Consider the following 14,043-nt stretch of genomic DNA (forward strand, 5'->3'; position numbering starts at 1 on the left):
TCAAACAACATCTTTATATAACTCATTTATTTTCCGTTTAATTAAATGTGATTAAACCTGTAGTCTGGTAACACGCACAGACACAATAATGTAAATCAGTGCCGCCTATAACAATGCACATCATTGCGTTGGATATCGCGGGGCAGCTATTATAAGAGCTGCCCTGAGGTGTGCGTTTGTGTCTGCCACACACGCACGAGCAGCTATGCATGCGATAGTGTGCAAATGCATGCATGCATTGTTGTATGCATTTGCACCGCTGGTACAGTAGGTAGCGGAAGATTTTCAAACCCCCCTTTTTCTTTTTTAAAGGTGAAGGTTCACTGAGGTAAAATGCTGAGTGGGTGACCTGCAGGCTGAAGGGCGTTCGACAAACGACAGGGAGGATTCTCTGCCGACTGATTCAGAGAGAAAAGAGAGAGAGAGAGAGAGAGAGGGAGAGAGGACACCTTGGGTGTGTGTTTGGCCTGACATTCCCTCTGACTTGGAAAGCAGGAATGGAGAGACAGAAAAAGAGAGAGAGAGAGAGAGAGAGAGAGAGAGAGAGAGGCTGTTTTAAAGACTGCTCTCTTATAACAGGAAGTATCTGAACAGTGACTCACACACTACAGGGAGAGAGAGAGAGAGAGAGAGAGAGCAGGGAGGCTCTCTGTTCATTGTGTTGTAACTATGTATAACTAATGTGCCGTGTGTTTGTTATTACATTCATGGGTGTGAGAAGATTTTCTCTTTTACCATGAATGTAATAGTGGATGTCAGTAGTGACGGAGTGTGCTCGCATTGGAGTGTCACATTTTACAAAGGAATTATGTATTTTAGTATGATAAGACATGTTAAGCATATCTAAGTGTGTAAGGAAGTCCACATGCACATGTACGGGCGTGGGTGTATGAGTGTGTGCGAGTGGATCACGTTTCAAGAATGCAGCGCTGCATTTTGGTAGATATGGGTGTGGATGCGTGTGCTGGAGGGGCTATCAGTGTGTTTTCATGTGTGTCTCAGCTGAGCAGATCATATGTCATCAAGGACATAACGACTTACTTAACAGTCTCGTACGTTCATCCGTATGGCCGTGTATATATGTGTCCTTATATATATTTGAGGAAGCAGCGATGCATTTTTAGCACTTATGATGCTCATCGGTCAATGTGTATGTATTTCGGTATATGTGTGCAAATGCTCAGGGAGCCCCAATGGAGCTCCTCCGGGGGCTGCATATATATATATATATATATATATATATAAAGCACTGCCGTTACAATTCAAGTGCTCTCCGCTGATAAGATGTCTGTGTGTCTTAACTCACTGGTACATCACCAGTCAGCAACATGGCTCCCTCTCACTGCACGCATGCTGAGCAAACAAGCCTGACCTCTGCACAACATCTACAACAGCACTGTGGAGTGATAGTTATTACACACGACTTCAGCGTACAATAAGCTGGAGACATTTAAAAAAAACAAAAAAAAACTGTACAGTCTCATCTCTCTTAATGCCTGGAAAAAATGTCACAAGTATCACAAGAGATCCACAATTATAACGCGTAATCAGGATTATTTGCTGAATAATACAGTTGTCCAAAACATTTTTATACACCATCAAGTTATCACATTTATTTTTCATGCTTTTCTAGATGTTCCAGTCCTGCAAGGGAGTTCACTTTAACCCCAAGCCTGGCATTCACTCGGCTTGTTTAACACAGGACGTAATTAATCAACTAATTCCAGTTGTTCGAGGCTTATTTTTCAAAATTGGAGCCCAATAATTAAGTAATATTACAGCTACAACTAAATGTCGTAAAAACTTTTGTAGTTACAGCTATTATGTCATTAACTTTTGAGCTTAAATTGAACTTCGGTTGTTATTTTGTTTGTCATCGTTAAGAGCGTGTGTGTGGAACAGGATTGAGAACCTGCTCGACTGAAAATAAAGTAGTTCAGCTATAGTCATGCATTCCATCAGTATAAAAAAAACAGGGGAAACTCTGCCAGTAGAAGTAGGACAAATGAACATTGTTTTGAACGCGGTTTCATTTCTGTCAGGGCTTTTCCACATGAAACAAAAATCAATGTCTTGACAGCACAGAATGAGACACTGTACTGATAGAATAATATAACAATGAGTGTAACATCTTTATGGAATAAGAGGAAGTGGGTTTTCCAAGCTTTAATTAAACAGTATAGCAAGTTATTTACACTTCGACTAGTCATATTTTCTTTGAATTCATGTTCATAACAGTGTCTTGATCCTCCCTGACAAACAGCTGCCTGGGTGTTGCTACAAGGTGGATCATGGAGGATGACTCTTCAGTTCTCCATCTATATTATGACACTGGCTTGAGTTCAATTACATCGCCATCTGTGATGCTTTGCTTTGACATCATTTGAGATCTCAACACAAGTCTGAATAAGTCGACATGGTGGACATTCTCGCACTTTTTTGAGTCCCTAACAGCATCAACAACTTTTCGCTGATGAGACAATAGCAGATAGTTCCATTTAATGCGGGAGAAACCATTCGGCCGCAGGAAAGGGGTGTGAGGAAATTAGCAAAACACGCTCAGAGGAACCAAGCTCACATTCGTTTTAAGGCAGTCCTTGCAGTGTTTACAATATACGGTATGAGTTTATATATTGAATTTCAACACGAAACATGTCGACAATATGTATATACTCGCGGAGAAGAATCCCCGTCCACCCCCGCGGGGCAGAATGGACTCGACCTACTCAATCATGCACTTCAGCATACACTGCAAAGAGCATGCTTTCACCTTTAGGATTGTCTGCGCTTCTTCAAGTCACCCTGGATTATTCTGTTGGATAAAGCAGGTAAGCAACACACATCTCTGATTATCTCACCTTTATTATGTCCGCATATCCACAGTGGACCGGACCACCTCGTGTGTTCTCAATGGGTATGGAGGTGGAAGGCGATGGTCGGATCTTGATTTATAAATAGGTTACATGCAGGCAGAGGGTGTAGTGGTTGATTAAAGAGAAACATATACAAAATATATATATATTGTATGACTTCCTGTCGGGTGATCATCTCAAGGCAGAAGAGTCAGAAGGGGGTTAAAAAATTATTCATAATTTCCACTTTTCCTATAAACTTGCAGCAGTTGAATGCTACTTGAGATGTGTGTGAGTCTGCTTTAAGAAGCTGCCTGAAGTCACTTATTTAAATAATAATTAAAAAAGCAGGAATAAATGTATCCTCCGCCAACATCCCTGAGGTTAAGCAAACTTTCCACCAGCTCACCACACACACACACACACACACACACACACACACTCATCTCTTCCTTGAGTAATTATTTGGACAACACACTCTATCACCGCAGCATCGGACCGACACACTATTTTGTGGCAACAATAATAAAAGTGCGAGTAGAATAAAAAGAAAAAGCGCAGTGCAGAAAACATCCAGGAGATGGATGAACAGGCTTCTCTTTTTTTCTTTTTTTTAAAAGAGATAGTTTTATTCACACGGAGGGAGACACACAGACACACAGGGTGAAGGTGGACGGTGGACGGTGGGGGGGGGGGGAATCCATATTAGGAAGCCGTGTCCTACATAGGCTAGAATACAACTGCCGCTGAGCAAGGCACAGGTGTCCAGCAGGCGGAAACAGCTCCTCATGTCATTAAGAACAGAAGAGGATGTGAAACCGCTGGAACAGCTCTGATGGCGCAGTTCTGCTTCTTCTTCAATCTCTGCGCTGATTCAACCTCTCACTACTCACTACTCATCTGCATGCGCTGTGGGTGTGTGTGTGTGTGTTTGGGAGGGGGGTGGGGGGTGGAAACATGTGGCGAAGAGTAAAGGGGGGGGGGGGGGGTCGTGTGTGCATGTAACTTTTCTTTCCCCTGTATGATGCTGCACCTACAGGATGTGAGCCTGCTGGTATTGTAAAGGGACACAATGGGACTAAGCTGCGGTTGTGGGGGGGAGAGACAATCCGAGTTAATGTCGTTTATGGGACGTGCACGTACAGGTGATTGAAAATGAGGGCAAAAGAAAGTATTTCAGAATCAGAATCAGAATCAGAAGCCGATTTGAGCCGATCACAGATAGTGCTATCTGCCCGTGGCACCGACGAGTCTATTTTACGTACGAGAAAAGGACACGTCGGTGCCACAAAATGTATTTTTACGCACAAAGCCCGATTGCGCATGTATGGCGGTGGGACTGCGAGTGAGCTGGGGGACAAGTGTTCACCGTCTCTTCTCTGCTCTTCTCTGCTCTTCTCTTCTCTGCTCTTCTCTTCTCTGCTCTTCTCTTCTCTTCTCTGGACACTTTACACTAAACACACAGAACACACACACACACACACACACACACATGCACACAGCAGCTGATCCAGCTCCTAGGAAGCGCCGGAGACACTAAATGAAACAAAGACACACAGTGACCTCTGTGAGCGGACTGAGGTTTGGTGACCAGGACTTCACCGCGGGGACAAACTTTTCTGCTTCTCCTTTTTTTTTTCTCGCCCTCGATCTTGTCCTCGGTGTTTCACACACTAACACACGCACACACACAAGGCTTTTTTTTCCATTCGTGGTGCGTTCAGGTGCTCCCATAAACTCCGCAATTCCCATGACTGAATCGCACGAGTTTGATCAGAAATCCCCCATGTCATGTTAGACAAGGAAGCCGTGGCCTTCTCTCTAACTGTGACATGGATGATCACATGTGTTTTATCACAAGGGCACACGTGACCCTACCTAGTGCACTCCCTTAGAGAGATGAGTGAATTATGGGAAATGGAGTGGACATACAGTAGGTCCCAATCAGTGTCAGGATGGAATAAATCAGATTTCACTAACAAGGAAACAAAAATATTATTTAATCTGAATAAACTATTCGTCATGTGTAGCATATTGATTAAACCGTGAACTATTGCTATACTATAATTACATTATTTTTTTCTATTCATTGATTAGTCTCTATAATGTCATAAAAATAGAGAACATTCACCTGAATGTCTTCTGTATCCTGTAAACCTAAGAGTGGGTGGTTGGTAGGGATGGTAATGACCACTTCAATTTGTTAACGTATTTGTTGAATGGTGCCTCTTTGTAGCTGGGGGTTGAGTAAGTGAATTGAAATTAAAGTCAAATATATAAATGTTTTGTACATTCTACTCTTGTTGGATAAAAACTTTTGAAAATCAATTAAATATATTTACAAAAGAAAATAGAGAACATTTCCCAGAGTCCAAAATAAATGTCTTGTTTTGTTTCCGTTCAACAGAAGTAGCCTCACATTTGAGAAGCGGCAACCAGCAAATATGTTGGCATTTTTTGCTGTAAAGATAATTAATCAACCATCAAAATATAGTTTCTTCTTTCAATCGACCAGCCAATTAATCGACTAATCATTTCATTTCTATTATCAACATAGTGTAGCCCTGCATGAAATACCAGTTTCTTATAATAGCATGATACTAACACACCCAATATCCCACAACACAATCCCTAATTCAAGACACATAGCCTAAAAAAATCCACCCTTTTCCTCAATGGGATAACTATTAACCACTATACTGACTTTACCACGGAATTCCGACGTTTGCCAGTGTTTTATCTCCGACTCGCGACATTTCCGACTACACCTGAAGGCAGCACCAGTGTAACGACAAGAGAGAGAGAGAGAGAGAGAGAGAGAGAGAGAGAGAGAGAGAGAGAGGAACCTGTACTGTTCTCTAACACAAGAGGAGTGAGGAGAGAGGAATTCGCCAGAGATAATAATAATAATTCCGCACGATTTTTGCAGAGTTGAACGGCGGGTCGCTGTTGTCAAGTCGCTGCACTGGAGGACACAAGAGTGTCTCCTCTCTCTACTGGAGGACACAGAGTGTCTCCTCTCTCTATCTCTGCCGGATCTGGACTCTTTTCTGTCGGCTGTGTTTGTGGAGCTGCACCGGTCCTGTTGGCTGTGAGACTGTTGTTAACTGGTAAGGAAGTGACTCTGTGTCATTATCACTGTTTGGTATGTTCAGGGTGCGCTCAGTCTGCGCTGCTCTTAATGGTTATTAATACAGACTCTTTGCTTTTAAGCCTTTTATAGTGTAGAGAGGACTGATTAAGAAACGGGCAACAAAAAAAGTCCATGTGCTACAATGGAGATAAGGCTCATTTAGAGGAATGTTTGACTGATAACAGAGTGGGAAAGAAAGAGCCATAGTAATCATATGACACACTTAGGAAGGGTGCCATACTAATAACAGGCTAAATGAAGTTTGTTAAAGGGATTCCATAGAGATATTACAGGCGGTAGAACAATGTTGTAAAGTAGCAGAAGAGCTCAATAAACTTAGTGAACATTAGAGCTACACCACAATCCATCAAGGTCACCATAAAAGCTATTAAAAATCAAAGATAGGTATATTATGGGACTGTCATAGTGACCCTCCCTTAGGGGGGCAGGCTGGAGGATCACAGGAGATAGTTATGTAAAAGCAGAGTTTGAGAGAGAGAGAGAGAGAGAGAGAGAGAGAGAGAGGGAGAAGACAGTGCTCACTTCCATGTTGTTCATAGTTTAAGGAATACAAATGGTATTCTTATCTGGTGTTGTTGGAATTTTGACAACATGTTGTGACGTGTGTTGTATACTTGAGTGAGTTTTGCTGTATATAACTTTGAATGTATTTCTGTGTTAGTACTCGGTGATGTGAGTACTGTATTCTGTCTGGTATTCCTTCATTATTCCAGTAATTATCATTTACAAACTCCCAGTGTGCATCACGCTGTGAGCTTTCTGTATTTGACAGCATTTCCCCCCTCTCTCTCTCTCTCTCTCTCTCTCTCTCTCTCTCTCTCTCTACTTTGATATTGTCTTTCTGTGGTGTGCTGTTTTTCTCTCCAGTTGTGTAGAGATACAGTATTTTCTTCTGTGTAAGGTCACATACAGAGAGTGAAAGAGAGATAGAGCTAGAGAGAGGAGGGAGGGAGGGAGAGAGGGAGGAAGAGACAGAGCGTTGTTTTGCAGACAGGATTACATTGTCTCCCCGATGTCAGATTTCAGACGTTATGTTAAACATTTCTCGACAGCCTGCAGTGGAAGTGGAGACTGTGGTTTTACAAGTGAACACAACATATCACAACAATAAATGATCTTACTTCCCTAAATTAGCTGTTGGATAATAAATAGTCTTTATCAAGGCGCCACCTGTTCTCCAACCCAACACATTCAGTCTGTGACCCTTTAGGGGGAAAATGTATATTAATGCTTTTCTGATATTGATTTCAGTGTAATGCCAGGGTCACACTTGTTTTTTTTTTCTTTCTTACATGCCTGTTCAAGAGAAAGCCACAATGTGGGAGTGTTTTTCTCTCGTAGACGGTTATGTCACACAAGTGTCCAAACACTGTCACGTCTGAGATCACTTGTTGAGCATTGTTCGGCGAGGCAAAAAGAGGAACATGGCCTATGTTTAAATGTGACATATCGGTTGACTAATACAAATGTGGGATTCGTGTTGAATCAAGATTCTACCGCAGTTGCAAAATAGGATTTTTTTTATAGCGAGAGGTAGTCAGTCACAGGAGCCTCATATTCACCAACGTATCCCTGGAGAGCTCACACATGACTCGGGTGAAGCTCTTTTTTTTTTGTATTTGCGCTCCTTCCACCCCTTGTGTCTCTTTTCATACACTGAATAAATGCTGCATACATTCAGCTTTTGTCAATAGGACTGTTTGTCTTTTGTAAGCAGCTCGTGTGTGCTTACTTTTCCATCCCCGTGCTGCTTATCATGATCAAACTTTCAACTCTACCATGACTGTTTATCTCCTCCAAAGACCTGACTCTTTGCGAAGTTCACCACCCCTCCCACCACCACCAACCCCCACACCCTCTTTTTTTTCCTGTATCTGTAGGAGTAAAATTAGCAATTTAATTTTTTTATCTTCTCCCTTCAGAACGGGGAAGTGTTTTTTATTGGTGTGGTGAGAAACAATGAGGACAAGGCAGGGCTTTGTGGTGGCAGAAATGCATTTTTAACCCATGTGAATGAATGGCGCCTCACATTCCACAGCAGCAGGCCCTTTACTGAATGGCAGCACTAACTCGGCTGTTTTCATTACTCATTACTGACTTGTGCCTTTTCACCATGGACATAGTCATTTACCTTCACCAACTGAGAGGGATGGGGGGGTTCAACCTCAATGCTATAAAGACTCTGTCAAAGAAATATTTTTTAGGTAATATCACGGAGCTGGACATGGAGCAAACCTTTGTTTTTGTTTTTTTTTCTTTTTACTAATTGATAAGTTAATGGTTCTGCTGAATTTTGCTTTTCTCAGCAGTTAATATTAAAGCTGCTATAATAAAAAAAATGATCTTAACAAATCATCAAATGACTATGTGTAACATGGAAGGTGTTGATCAAAGTGATGAACGCACGGTGAATTATCACCAAACTTTGCAGTTCCCCTCAGCTCTGATTCATTCTCAAAGTGACGAGAAAAAAAGCTCTAAAAAATCCACACTACCTGCTCAGAAAAATAATAGCAACTAGCTAGTGTAAAACAGTGTATTATTTAGCAGCTAAAGAACCAGATATTTCCCTCTAGAGTTGGTGTAGATCAGTGTTTCCCAAACTTTTTTTCTGGGGACCTACTTTTTTAAAACTGACAAACCATTGCAACCCAATTAACAATAATCTATCAGTCGAATTTGTGCATAAATGAACGTTCCTGACCATTTTTACCGCCATTTCCACATTCCCTTATAATATCTTGAATAGGTAAACCAGCCATGTCGAAGAGATATATGTTTGATAAATCAAATAAATGCATTTAGGGGGAGTTAACAGGTGCTCATTTTTTCCTTTCATCGGTAAAACAAACATAATGAACGCTATCAGTTCATATTTGATTCAGTGTTATAAGTAGGCTACAATTATCAGAACAATACGAACATTCAGGCTACCTCATGTGGCTCAAAGGTGTACTGCAGATATAAATGTTAAATAAAAGACTGTGGAAGAAATTCTGTTAATGTATTTGGCGACCGTGATAATATCTCCTGCAACCCACCTGTAGGTCATGACCCAGTTTTTGGGAAAGACTGGTGTAGACCACATCAGAGCTAAAAGGAGTGTGGATGTTTGACTCACATTCATCATGTGGCCAGAAACACAGCCCCAAATTAATGTTGCTCCGCAGTTACTGGATATTTAAATCAGCCACTGTTTGCTAGCAAGTTTGTCATATCAACTATGTATGCTGTATTTTCAGCTTGTTTCTGCTGCCCATAAGTGGCCAAACGATCACTTAATGCAGGTTTAAGAATAGCACACTGGCTTTATGATCTCAGTTGGGAAAATTGTCTTTCTGCTTGCCTTAATTCAAGACACATTTTTACAACTAGGTTTACATTTACTCTTGTTATTAGGTGTTATCCCCAGGTTAGTGTCTGTGTACGGTTCTGGAAAATGGCAGCGGATTAAAGATGCAGTGTGTAGGAATTTAGTGGCATCTAGTGGTGAACTATGGTGGCCAACGCAAAAAATGAAAAAAAAAAGAAGTGTAGAAAGTGTAGAAACATGGCGGCCGGCTCTGTAAAGAGGATCTGCTCTGTATGTAGATATAAACGGCTCATTCTAAGGTAAACACTATTCTTATTTTCAGGTGATTATACACTAAAGAAAACATACTTATTATATTCCATTTCTGCAGATAGATCCCCCTAAATCCTACACACTGGACCTTTAAGTGTGTTGATCTCCTGTTTTTTAAATGTAATACTGACAAGTGTGTAGCATGGACCAAGGTCTCTGTGGGTGGTTTCCAGCACCTTGTGGAATTCACGTCTGGAAGAGCTCCAGAGCGAGCCATTTGGTTTGTGCCTACTTAGATTGAATCCATTCAGTCCTTTTTAGAGTGTAATTACTACCCTGCTTTGACTCGGCTTCTTCATCTCTGTCCAAACTGCTCATGCTAATGTTGTGTGCAGCTTTGAACTAGAATGAATGTGAAAGAAAAGACAACAAGACAGACACCGAGTCAGTTAGGCTGAAGTCTTGTGCGTCCTGTTCTCTCTGTTTGTTCTCTCGACTCGTCCTTGTTATTAGATTGTATCAATCCTTTCTGCAATGAAAGCAAAGATGCATCTGCCTTCGCAGGCTTAAATGACTTTCTGTGACATATTGGGGTTGGATTATGGAGAGAGGCAGCAAACAAGTTTTTTAGCAGCTGTTCCCTTTTTTTTTTTTAGGGGTTGCCTATGAAACAAAAAACTGAAAATACTACGAGGTCTAGTGTCTGTTTTGTGGTGACGGCATTGATTCCCTGCTGCATGGTGGGGGTTTCAACTCTGAAAGGGCAATCTCTCTGTGTTAGCCTAGAAACACCAAGCTCCTGGATTAAATTATAAATGAGCCCTCCATGGGAAACACATTGCTGACTGCCGAGGATAATCACAAGGAATTTACATTTCCTGTGACTGTCATCCTACACATTTTCACTCTATATATATCTATCTATATATCTATATGTGTATGACCATTCTTTATACAAAAACATTCTCATTTTCATGACAGTTAGCTAACAGGTGGTAGTTGATCCCTTTATTTGGGTCACACCTGCATCCTCCCCACCCATAAGGATCAATAGAGTGTCTACAGGGCTGAGCAGCACTGTCCAGGTAGTGAACTGGGAGGCCCGATAGCTGTCTAAATTAGACCCAAAGAAAATGATGTAGTAATCGGAGGATTAAGATAGGAGAGGGGTTAGAGTTGGTGGGAGGGGGGGGGGGGGGGGGGGGGGGGGGGGGGGGGATTAAGGCACAGGGCCTTTTTAGCCTTTGCCCACGGTGGTGCAAGAGTGGTGAGAGAAGTGAGGTAGTGGTGTTGCGTAGGGTTCAACTGTTGTACATGCTGATAGAATTTTCCTTAAAGCTGCCGACAGATGATTTTTGGTGCTGAGATTGTCATCATCAAACTTTACTATTGTGACAAAGTTATTTGTGTTGTGTTTTTTCACCACAAGTGGTTATCAGATACAAACAGGCAAACATGTCACAACGCAACGTATCCTCATACAACGGCTCGTATGATATCTTACCAAAAGTTGTTCTTAATTTTTCCTACAAATGTCGAGTAACGTGACGCATTTGTCAATTTCCGCTCCAGTCTTTTCAAATTAAACAGGTTTAGACAACCAAACTACTTAGTCAGGTTCAGAAAAAGATCGTGGTTTGGGTTAAAATAACTCTGGAAGTGGCGTAACTTTAGTACAAAAGTTACGTGACAAAAACTACTTAGTTAGTTGTAGGACAAGATTGACTTGGTTAGGTTTAGGAAAAGATCGTGGTTTGGGTTATAATAACCCCGGAAGCGTTACATGATAAAAACTACTTAAATATGGATTAAAATAACTCCGGAAGTGATGATGAATAAATGAATGTTGATTTTGGTTTCACACGGGTGGGTCTGGTGTTTTTTGACCCATCCGTCCCATCCAACCTCCTCCCTACTGGATGTGGTGTTTGTTGCTCTTTGTACTTCCTGGTTCACAATTACGTGGATTACATACAAATAGATTTTGTGGGAATTAGAGTGCATTACTTTTTGTATGTATATCTACTAACGGTGAATGAGAACGGCCTGCACAATGTGCAAATGTAGACATATCTGGTGCAGTTTATTCATACTATATGCCTGTGGGGAGCATCAAATCACCAAGCATCACCAAATCTTATAACGGCTGTGCTGAAAGTACAAAATAGATTAAATACTTTTATTGAGAAATCCTCAATAAAAAAAGACAAATGTATAAACAATTAATTGGCATACAGAAGGGGATATTCATAAATGGAATCTAGTCAATCTTTACTGTAATTATTGAATATAGTTTTAGACTGATGTTTCAGGGTTACTAATGAAAAGATGACAGCGTTATTTAAACATGCAGCTGTCATTAACCACAGTAACACCAGATGAATGTAAGTGTGGAGACAACCCACGCTAATTAGGTGTAGACATTTTGATTTTCAATATGCACCGTAAAAGGCTACATTATAAATATTATCACCACATTTGCAACATTAACAGCTTAATGCAAAATAACACACACTATTCAAATTACACACTGAATGTTAAGATCAAAGGGTACGCCCGCTTTTCAGTTACAATAATTGACGTGACAGTGATCATGGGAAACATTTGAAGGCATTCAATGTTGAGATCAGTGCCAGGGATGAGCAGGATTCCTGAATATTTTAGTGACGAAAGAAGATGATTACAGTTGTTGTGAATGTATTTGAGAGCTGTAGTGCAAGTAGTTTAAGAAATCAGGCACTCCTCTGATTGGAATTTTCTTCTCTTGACAGCAGTAAAAATACTTGTACTACCACTCTCTTGTGTCACTTCTGGTTGCAAAAAAAAACAAGATGGCGACCGCCAAAAACCAAGATGGCGACGGCCAAAGTGCCGAACTCGAGGCTTCAAAACGGCAGTCCACAAACCGATGGGTGACGTCACGGTGACTATGTACACTTCTCATGGTGTTCAAATGAAACTCTTGAGCTCGTGTTAACAACATGGGAAGTCGTGTACACGATATGCGTGGCGTTCAAGTGGTTAAGTCGTGAGAACTCCGCTGCAAAGCGACGGCAATATTAACGTTACTGTCGGCGTCTAGAAGCCACAGAGGCTAACAATTTAGCAAGCTAGCAAGTGGGTAACATAATGCAGTAAATGCAAAGACATAATGACAGAGGAAGAAGATGAGGTTGTTGGGAATATCAACATTTTCCTCAGACATATTATAAAATCACAAAGAAAAACAATATACGACTAAAATTACAATATATTAACTTATTATGCACCGAAAAACAAACTTCCATGGCCTCCGCCATTTCTGACAACGTCAACAAACACGTCACAACTCGTGAACTCTGAGCTTTCAGAAACTTTCCATTAACGAGGTGGTGAATATGACATGAGAGGGCCTTTTTCATATGGACTCTTCTCGTGAACGATGTCAACACGACCCCATTTGAAGGCACCATGATATACAGTCTGCGGTATGAAGCTACTCTAAATGGCTAAATAATGGGAAAGCAGTGCAAGTGTGTAATGACGTTTTGAGTTTGTGCTGACGTTTTCGTGTTCACCTCACGCATGCAGGTGTGTTTCTGCAATATTTTCTGTTTGAACACTGACAGTTTGCGTGGTCAGTCTACTTCTACCACTACTACTAGAAGTTGTACTAATAGATATTAATTTAATCTGCCGTGTAAAGGCTGGAACCATCATTTAAATCGGAGGTGGACCACACTGAGTGGCATATAATCTGATGATCAGGGTTGGATATCGACCCCATTTATCAGTGCAGCTCTCTGTTTGCATTAACTGAGGACACTCGGCATCTTTAGAGCTCCTCGTCAGTGCATATAGATTCCATCAGCTGAATTGAATAGGAGTTTTTTTTTTTTTACAGACAGTAGTAGTTCAAATGGAAGCCCCTTTACTACATTACAAGCTGCATTATCCGTCACTTGGCGCTCGTGTTGATTTTCCATCTTACACATTATTGATGATCCAATGAAATAACAATCGCGAGCACACGCAGCGCGGAGCTGAATGCTCTGGATTCATTAGCGGGCGCTTATCAGGTTTTTTTGGAGCTGACATGGTGATCATAGTTAATAGATTTCTGCCCGCGTCTATGAACCGACGCTCGGCATTGTTGCTGTGATTGCTGCGGGATTAAAGAGGAGGAATAAGCTTAGCTGGGAGAAATAGCCCAGAGAACCACGTGGCTGTGATCAGGGATTGAGAGAGAGGGAGAGGGAGAGAGAGAGAGAAGGGGAGAGCTGCCGGGGGAAGGAACAGCACTCTTTGTCCAGCCCAGATGTCACCGTAGTAGACTACCATTATTGATCCACTGCTTTACACACACACACACACACTCACACACACACACACACGCCTTAATTAGACAGCATTAAAATGGGAATTTAAAAGCTATACTCTCAATGCTTTTACAGAAGCAACTTTTAACATTGATTCACTTTTAATTTCAGAAA

General features: G+C 41.3%; 1 protein-coding gene across 3 annotated transcripts in view; it reads left to right on the top strand.

Annotated features, from left to right (window-relative positions):
• The first annotated feature begins 2,727 nt into the window (after positions 1 to 2,727).
• The window catches only part of LOC119496914 (zinc finger protein 516-like), a 57,709-nt gene continuing 46,393 nt past the window's right edge, over positions 2,728 to 14,043 (top strand). Inside the window, exons 1-2 of one of the 3 annotated variants that reach the window (XM_037784581.1) lie at positions 2,728 to 2,828; positions 5,782 to 5,962. The gene's annotated coding sequence lies outside the window, so the exon portion shown is untranslated. Of the gene's footprint in view, positions 2,829 to 5,667; positions 5,963 to 14,043 lie in introns of those variants that run through there. The other 2 variants (XM_037784582.1, XM_037784585.1) reach the window with 2 other exon arrangements.

The sequence above is a fragment of the Sebastes umbrosus genome, chromosome 11 (assembly GCF_015220745.1).
Source record: "Sebastes umbrosus isolate fSebUmb1 chromosome 11, fSebUmb1.pri, whole genome shotgun sequence".
NCBI classification, from domain to species: domain Eukaryota; kingdom Metazoa; phylum Chordata; class Actinopteri; order Perciformes; family Sebastidae; genus Sebastes; species Sebastes umbrosus.